This window comes from Nicotiana attenuata, chromosome 11, assembly GCF_001879085.1.
Source record: "Nicotiana attenuata strain UT chromosome 11, NIATTr2, whole genome shotgun sequence".
Lineage (NCBI taxonomy): Eukaryota > Viridiplantae > Streptophyta > Magnoliopsida > Solanales > Solanaceae > Nicotiana > Nicotiana attenuata.
In genome coordinates, this window is record NC_031999.1 from 42376300 (window position 1) to 42386449 (window position 10150).

Here is a 10150-nt window from a genome sequence, read left to right on the forward strand (position 1 = left end):
CGGCCTGGCCCGGACTGGCCCTGACCGGTTCAACGACTAGTTCCTTTTAAATAAAAAAAATTACATTTGACCGTTGGCAACGGTCAACACCAATTTTGACCGTTGCCTAACGGCCTTATTTGCAATAATAGCCACTTTTGGGCTTTTTTTTTTAAAAAAAATAACACTTTTATTATTTACTAATTTAACCCTTTGTTAAACTATAAATAGACCTCCCCCCACCCCCATTCATTTCTTCACTCATCTTTCAATTCTTAATTCTCAAATCCAAAATCTCAATTTGTCATTTTCTCATTCTTCAACTAAATCGCTTTAACTATTTGGCTCTCATTTGTTTTTGAATTTTATTCATGGTGTTATTTAAAATTTGAACAATTGAAGTTTATTCATGGTGTCACGACGCAAATCCAACTAGTCGTAATGGACTCTAAACCAACCCACTAGGTAATCCAATTAACAACTAACCAATTCTTATGAGATTTAATAAGGTAATTAAGTAAAGGAAATGTCTGAATCTTATACATTTCCCAAGTACTAGTAGGACAAATCATGAGCTTCTAAGATTAGAATTTACAAAATTGATATGAAATAAATACATCATCTGTTCGAAATGTACATAAACAGATTTTTCATAAGTCTAGAGCTACCATGAACAAGAGGCAGCTACAATCGAAATACAGGTACGTCTTCAATTCCAGCTCCCGTCGATCACAGCAACATCAGCAGCCAACATCTGCACGCAAGGTGCAGAATAGTATGAGTACAACTTAGCCTATGTACTCAATAAGTAACAAACCTAACCTTAGGTTGAAAGTAGTGACAAGCTGGAACAAAGGTCGGGTCCAACACCAATAGCCAACGGCAGTTCATAACAACGTAAAGCAAGTAATAAAAGAAATAACTCAGAGATAAAATGCTCAGCTTATTATAATTTCCCGAAAAATAGTTCCGCTTTTCAAGTATATCAGTGAAAACCGAAATCCTTTACCGAAATCGTCGAAAATATGAGTAAGTGTGAAAACTATTATTTTTTCCAAAAATCCTTTCAACAATGAATAAGATGTTTCATTTTCTTTCCAGGTAGCAATTATAAAATACATCTCTACGCCCATATGTCAATATGTGTAAGAAGTCATGAATGACATGATACCGTACAACATGAGGAAAAATATGTCTATATGCCTGTATGTCAAGTGTGCATGCCAAATGCGATGCGACTCAGTGATAAAACCATATGCATACTCTCAGAGTATCAATTCACTCAATCCTCCGAGTCACTCAATCCTCACAGCCACTCATTCCTCACAGTAACTCAGTCCCCACGACCACTCAATTCTCCCAATCATTCGGCACTCGCAATCAGTAGGTACCTGCACTCACTGGAGGTGTGTACAGACTCTGAAAGGGCTCCTTCGGCCCAAGCGCTATAACTGCACGAACAACTCACATGCTGCACGGATAACTCACGTGCTATAGTGTCAATATCCTTACAATCAAGCCCTCAGCCTCACTCAGTCATTAATCTCTCCAGTCTCTCGGGCTCTAAATATCATGAAAAATCAGCCAAAAATAATGATGTGATGTATTAATAAATGGTAACAGAGACTGAGATATGATATGCATATGAATGAGTACGCAATGCAATGAAAGCAGATAGCTCAATAGCAAAATGACCTCAGTGGGTCCCAACATGATAAGCATGTAGCTTAGACATGGTTTCTAACATGGATCACAGCTCAATAGCTCAAATACGTAGTAATTTCATGGTTACAGGTAAGATCAGGTAACTACAATGTTCCACAGAAATAGCGGAGTCACAATTCACACGGAGCCTGACCACACGCTCGTCACCCCAATACCAAACACGTAACTCAGGATTTTATACCCTCAGCACCAAGTTTAGAAGTATTACTTACCTCGAACAAGCCAAATCCAACATCAAGTAAGCCCAACGATGCTCCACAAATGCCTTCCTGCGCGTACCGATCTCCGAACGGCTCGAAACTAGTCAAAAGCAACTCAAATACGTCAAATAATACCAAAAACAAACCCATCGATAAATGTTAAATCTTTAATCAAAAGCCCAAACTCATCCAAAAAGTCCAACCCGGGCATGCTCCTCGAAATCCGACAAAACTCACAAAATCCGACAACCCATTCAATTACGAGTCCAACCATAATAGTTTCACTCATATCCGACTCTGAATATGTTCAAAACTCAAAGATTCGCTTTATGAAACTTTAGGCTAAAACCCCCAATTTCCTCTTTAAAATTCATCAACCAATTTCCAAAATGAAGATAGATTCATGAAATATAATCGAAACCGAGTGTAGAACACTTACCCCAATCCTTGTAATGAAAATTGCTCCAAAAATCGTTTCAATCCGTGCCCCAATCTCAAAATATGATAAAAGAACCAAAACCTCGAAATATACAGAATCTGCCCAGCGAATTCTGCATTTGCGATCAAATCGTCGCATCTACGACAACTGCTTCTGCGGTGAAAACTTTGCTTTTCGAAAACAGCCTGACCCAGCAACCCCTCGCACCTGCGGTATCAAACTCCGCTTCTGCGAAGACCCTCGCACCTGCGCTTCCATTCGATGCACCTGCGCATCCGCACCTGTGCCAAATTCTTCGCTTCTGTGGGCTTCCTCACCCAGCTCTCACCTCGCTTCTGCGACTTTGTATTCACTTCTGCGACCATCGCACTTGTGCAAAACCAGCCGCATGTGCGATCACACCAGAACCAACAGCTCCTCAGCAATTCAACATGGATTGAAAATGATCCGAACCTCGTCCGAAACTCACCCGGGCCACTTAGGACCCCGTCCAAATATACCAACAAGTCCAATAACATAACACAGACCTACTCGAGGCCTCAAATCATGCATAACAACATTGAAACGACGAATCACACCCTAAATCAAACTTAATGAACTTTGAACTTTTCAACTTCCATAACTCGTGCCGAAACATAGCAAATCAACCCGGAATGAACCCAAATTTGCACACAAGTCCCAAATGACCTAATGAAGCTATTCCAATTCCCGGAACCACAATCCGAATCTGATATCAAAAAGTCCACTCCCTATCAAACTTTCCAAAAATCCAACTTTCGCCATTTCAAGCCAAATTCACTATGGACCTCCAAATCACAATTCGGACACGCTCCTAAGTCCAAAATCACCCAACGGAGCTAACGGAACCATCAAAACTCCAATCCGAGGTCAAATATTGAAAAATCAAACTTGATCCACTCTTCCAATTTAAAGCTTCCTAGTTGAGATCATTTTTTCAAATCAGTTCCGAATAACCTGAAAACCAAATCCGATGATTCACGCAAGTCATAATACATCATGTGGAGATACTCATGCCAATAAACTACCGAAGAAGTGCAAATGCTCAAAATAACCGGTCGGTTCGTTACATTCTCCCCCACTTAAACATACCGTGCCCAGTGTTGTTCCAAAGCCACCAAACCGCCATGTGATCTTACCATGCACATACCCGGGGGTGATCCCATGTCACCCTATTCCATATAGGCCCTACAACACAACATACTGAAGATCATTCATTAAATCTTGGCCCATAGACCTTAGAATCCAATTTTCCAACATCCAGAATTTCCTATAAGACCCAAATCTCGCATCTATACAATGTATAAGTCTGAACAAGCTACATCGAGCCCTAACGGTAACCCAAGACATAATCACATGATATACCACATGACTCACATACTCATAGCAAAAACTTCTAGTTACCGTAGCTGCTTAAAATAACTTGGTACTGGTAATAAACCTCATATCAAGCAAAACCTCATTCTAAAAGCCTCGTACACTACCGATGATGAAAGAAACACGTAGAAACTCATAACCATTCATCGGATAAACAAGTCATAGAGCTCCCTCTCCTTCGATAAGAACTATAGTAAATTTCTAAGCCGATCAGCGTCATTATCCTTTAAAATATACCACAGTCACATCCGATAGCATCCGTCCTAGATCCGACGACCTCATCCGATAAAATACCAGCTACTCTACTGACGTGCCGCACCTATACTACCCAGAGCCACAAACCGTTCAATTCGTGCACCAATACGCAACAATTCAAATGTACTCAAGCATGGAAAATGACTCAAACGAGAGAACCATCCCGCAAGCTCAACAAGTACCGCCACAACGAAATGCTGAAATCCATCACACACCGTAGAACCATAACACACAAATCTAACACAAAGGATCATAACTCCACTGCAATGCGTGACCCCATCCAAATACTAGTCCATATGGAATACCTCAAGCCACCATGCTCAAAATCAATAACCACGTGCAATTCGACATCAAGTACCTAAAGTGTATTATCATAATCATGGAGAAGTAAATGGCACAATGTCACACAAACCCGAAAGAACATAACCAATGCGCAATCAATCATGCATCACCTAAATACCCATCTCGCTCAATTTCCGCTATAAAGCCCAAATTGAACCGCACCATATGTGCATATAACTAACAGATCACAACACCTCGTAGCATAGAAGGGTAGCACATAGAACATATCTGAACACGAATAGGCTCAATTCTAACTGAATGGTACATCCCTCGACAACAGCAGTATGGGGCCGGCAAATCTTACCTGGTGTACCATACACATCCTCACTAGGCCTACCAATGGGCTCCCAAATCAACCCTGGCCATCCACAAATAAAGAAATAACCTTCCGGAAGTCCACAATGACTGAACCATAACACATACTATCATCTGGCTTGCTTTGGCTACGTCTTCACAGTCCGCAACCACGAAACAACCTGCTTCTGAGAATTCCTGATCTCCAAATCCATAGAACACACGAATCACCATATCTGATCCCAACTCCAACGCCCGAATGTCTAACACATCTCTCATACACGATCATCCCACGAGGAATACTTCTCAAATTCTTCTGTGCCACAGCAATATCTGAAAATGGGCAGTCGATCAATTTGGAGAGTGTCGCAATACCACTGAAATATCCATAAATCAAAACATAGTGCGCCTTCTGAAATGTACACTCCTCTCAAGCAATACCAAATAGTAAGAGCATTCATCTAGATGTCTGAAACCATCCACGTTGTTTAAAAATTCATGACCTTCCCTTCAAATTGAACCGTGACCTTGCACACACAAATCTTAATCCCACACAACACACTGCATCAATCATGACATCATGCGAAGAGTACAAGAATCTCATAATCAACTCTGAGTCACCAGCAAAATACATATCCGATCAGTTAGAAACCTTCCATTTGATCTCATCCAGGAGAAAATCATAATACACAACATGTTCCACACACCTATAGGAAATATCCACCTTGAACCGTGATAAAAATCATCGAGAACTCTTCGAAGCCCATTTGCACATAACCAAGCCGACAGAACTGAATCTCTCTAGCTCAACCAAGCCACGCAGGTTGCCTAACCCCAAAGTATTGCCACAAACACCTGTAGAGACTCACCACATCACAAGTACCCAAAGAACCAATCGTAACCATTACCATGCTGATCCAACCTACTACAAAGCTGTCCTATTTCTCCGAGTTCCTTCCGAATTACCTTCAAATTAATACTCCTCCTCGCCGTAATACCACTATCTCAATCAAAACTCACAACACGAGGCCGTAGCATAAAACCACACCGCCCTAAGACTCATAAACCGTTGTATCTCCTCTTAAGCACCTAAAAAGTGCCACAATCGAGGCACCCACTCTGAAGAGACCTTCTATGAATCTAAAGTTGTTTTCTTCACCTTTTTGGTACTAAAATGTATAATCCATAATGATATAGAAATATCGCGAGTCTCGACACCATCTAATGAAAATCTCAAATTCTAGCTATATACAAGTCCGAAAAATTCTCAATTGCCACATATAAATTTAGAGCCTTCTTGAGAGTCATGCACTTCGCTCAAATCTCAATTGCACCGATCAAACGGGCCGAACGACCTGTGCCCCATTAGCACAACAACAACCCAGGAAGTAACCTCACCTTAATGCAACCTAAAAAATTCCTACTCCATGCACATTACATCCCTCACGAATAACCACTCAAGCCATGATTTCTATATACCCATAGAGTGTAACATAACCTGTATCCAGAAATTCTTTTACTTGAGTCATCCTCGATGTCAACCTTGCAAGTCATCACTGATTCACAAGTATACCTCAAACCGAAACCATTACAACACATAATCGTGCAAATAACTCGTCGATAGCAGACTTCCCCACTTAGCTCAAATCCATAGGACAAAACACTCGATAACTCAAAATGCTTATATTCTATTACTGCCATAATCCCACACCGAAATTCAACTCAATCCCTCATCAGCTCATGTAACACAAACCATCTAATACCCCAAATCATTTGCAATTCTCGCATTCATCCTCGTGACGGTCATGTCAACTATTACCACCGACCCAAACTCAAATCGAACAATATACCCACTGGTAGATAAGAAATCCTCCACACAACGTCATAAAAATCACACATTTGTAGATTACCTCGCAGATAATTACCCACCTGCTTAGCCTCAAACTGGCATCTCTTTATACCCTTTCACAGCCACAACTACTACGCAATCACTTAATCCTCCTGAGTCTGAACTCATCAACAAGCCCATGGGAATCTAATTCGTTCCACAATTAAGCAACATGAAAGATCCTTCAATACACTCATGACTCAAGTCTATACGTCAAATAAAGACAAAAATCAAACACCCAATGGTCCTTTTTTTACATCTTAAGCAAACTCTTCTCGTCACATTCACTTCATCTGAACACTTCCTGCAGTCACATTATACTTATCATATAGCCATCCAACAACTCATCGAGCCTTAAATTCCACTCGTAAGGACATTACCGGACATACAAGTCCAAAAGCATGTGCTCACACAATCGAAATTCCCGTGCTCAAGCCACAGTAAAAACTTGGCCTCAAGACCTCCGGACTAGCCCATCATCCGCACGCCAAAATCACATCTCGCACCTCATCCATGAATCATAAGCCGTCGATGCAAAGCTGATACCGAGCGCTCACATACGCATACGAATGAGTGGAAGGAATTCAAAGAGTTATGCTTCAAGCTGAATCAATGACGCACGATAAGGAAAGAAAGATGGGAAATGTATCCTAAATGTCCTGTAGCCTCTTGAAGATGGGTATGGACGTCATCATACCGATCTACAAGGCTCAACTAGACACTTGCTCATGACTTGTAGAACCTATGAACCTAGGGCTCTGATACCAACTTGTCACGACCCAAATCCAACTAGTCGTGATGGCACCTAACCCACCCCGCTAGGTAAGCCAATTAAAAACTAACCAATTCTAATGAGATTTAATACGGCAATTAAGTAAAGAAAATGTCTAAATCTTATATATTTCTCAAGGACTGGTAATACAAATGAGCTTCTAAGATTAGGATTTACAAAGCTGGTATGAAATAAATACATCATCTGTTCGAAATGTACATAAAATTATTTTTCCTAAGTCTAGAGCTACCATGAACAATAGGCAGCTACAACCGGAACGCAGGTACATCTTCAATTCCAGCTCCCGTCGATCACAACAAAATCAACAGCCAACATCTGCACGCAGGGTGCAGAAGTGTAGTATGAGACTCAATAAGTAACAAACCTAACCTTAGGTTGAAAGTAGTGACGAGCTGGAACAAAGGTCGGGTCCAACACCAGTAGCCAACGACAGTTCATCACAACGTAAAGCAAGTAATAAAAGAAATAACTCAGAGACAAAATGCTCAGCTTATTCATAGTTTCTCGAAAATAGTTTCGCTTTTCAAGTATATCAGTGAAAACCCAAATCCTTTATCGAAATCGTCGAAAATATGAGTAAGTGTGAAAACTATAATTTTCTCCAAAAATTCTTTCAACAATAAATAAGATGTTTTATTTCTTTTCAGATAGCAATTATAAAATACATCTCTATGCCCATATGTCAATATGTGTGAGAAGTCATGAATGACATGATACCGTATAACATGAGGAAAAATGTGTCTCTATGCATGTATGTCAAGTGTGCATGCCAAATGCAATGCGACTCAGTGATAAAACCATATGCATACTCTCAGAGTATCAATTCACTCAGTCCTCCCAGTCACTCTGTCCTTACAGCCACTCATTCCTCACAGTCACTCAGCCCTGACCGCCACTCAATCCTCCCAATCACTCGACACTCGCACTTAGTAGGTACCTGCGCTTACTAGGGGTGTGTACAGACTCCGGAGGGGCTCCTTCTGCCCAAGCTCTATAACTGCACAGACAACTCACGTTATATAGTATCAATATCTGGATCTGCACGGTCAACTCACGTGCTGCACGGACAACTCACGTACTATAGTATCAATATCCTCACAATCAGGCCCTCAGCCTCACTCAGTCATCAATCTCTCCTGTCTCTCGGGCTCTCAATATCATGAAAAATCAGCCAAAAAATAATGATGAGATGTATTAATAAATGCTAACCGAGACTGAGATATGATATGCATATGAATGCGTATGACTCAGTATGTAATGCAATGAAAGCAGATAGCTCAACAACAGAAATGGCCTCAGCGTGTCCCAACAGGATAAACATGTAGCTTAGACATGGTTTCTAACATGGATCACAGCTCAATAGCTCAAATACGTAGAAATTTCATGGTTACAGGTAAGATTATTTAACTACACAGTACTACAAAAATAGCGGAGTCACAATTCACTCGGTGCCTGCCCACACGCCCGTCACCTAGCATGTGCGTCACCTCAACACCAAACACGTAATTCAGGGTTTCATACCCTCAGCACCAAATTTAGAAGTATTACTTACCTCGAACAAGCCAAATCCAATTTCAAGCAAGCCCAACGATGCTCCACAAATGCCTTTCTGCGCGTACCGATTTCCGAACGGCTTGAAACTAGCCAAAAGCAACTCAAATACATCAAATAATGTCAAAGGAAACAAACTCATCGATAATAGTTGAATTTTTAATCGAAAGCCCAAAGTCATCCAAAATGTCCAATCCGGGCCCGCACCTCGGAACCCGACAAAACTAAAAAAATCCGACAATCCATTCATGAGTCCAACCATACTAGTTTCACTCATATCTGACTCCGAATCGATGTTCAAAACTCAAAGATTCGCTTTATGAAACTTTAGGCTAAAACCCCCAATTTCCTCTTTAAAATTCATCAACCAATTTCCAAAAATATAGATTCATGAAATATATCAAAACGAGTGTAGAACACTTATCTCAATCCTTGTGATGAAAATTGATCCAAAAATCGTCTCAATCCGAGCCCCCAATCTCAAAATATGATAAAAAGAGCCAAAACCTCAAAATATAAAGAATCTGCCCAGCGAATTCCGCATTTGCAATCAAATTGTCGCATCTACGAAAACCGCTTCTGCGGTAAAACTTAGCTTCTACGAAAATAGTATGACCCAGCAACCCCTGGCACCTACAGTATCAAACTCTGTTTCTGCGAAGACCCTCGCACCTGCGCTTCCATTCGACGCACCTGTACAACAGCACTTGTGCCAAATTCTCCGCTTCTGCGGGCATCCTCACCTAGCTCTCATCTTGCTGCTGCGACTACTTTGTCACTTATGTGACCTTCGCACTTGCGCAAAACCAGCCGCAGGTGCGATCACACCAGAGCCAGCAGCTCCTCAGCAATTCAACATAGAATGAAAATGATCTGAACCTCGTCCGAAACTCACCCGGGCCACTCGGGACCCCGTCCAAATATACCAACAAGTCCAATAACATAACAGGACCTACTCGAGGCCTCAAATTATGCATAACAACATTGAAACAACGAATCACACCCCAAATCAAACTTAATGCACTTCGAACTTTTCAACTTCCATAACTCGTGCCGAAACATAGAAAATTAACTCGGAATGAACCTAAATTTTGCACACAAGTCCCAAATGACATAACTAACCTATTTCAATTTCCGGAACCACAATCCGAATCCGATATCAAAAAGTCCACTCCCGTTCAAACTTTCCAAAAATCCAACTTTCGCCATTTCAAGCCAAATTCAACTACGGACCTCCAAATCACAATCCGGACACGCTCCTAAGTCCAAAATCATCCAACACAGCTAAT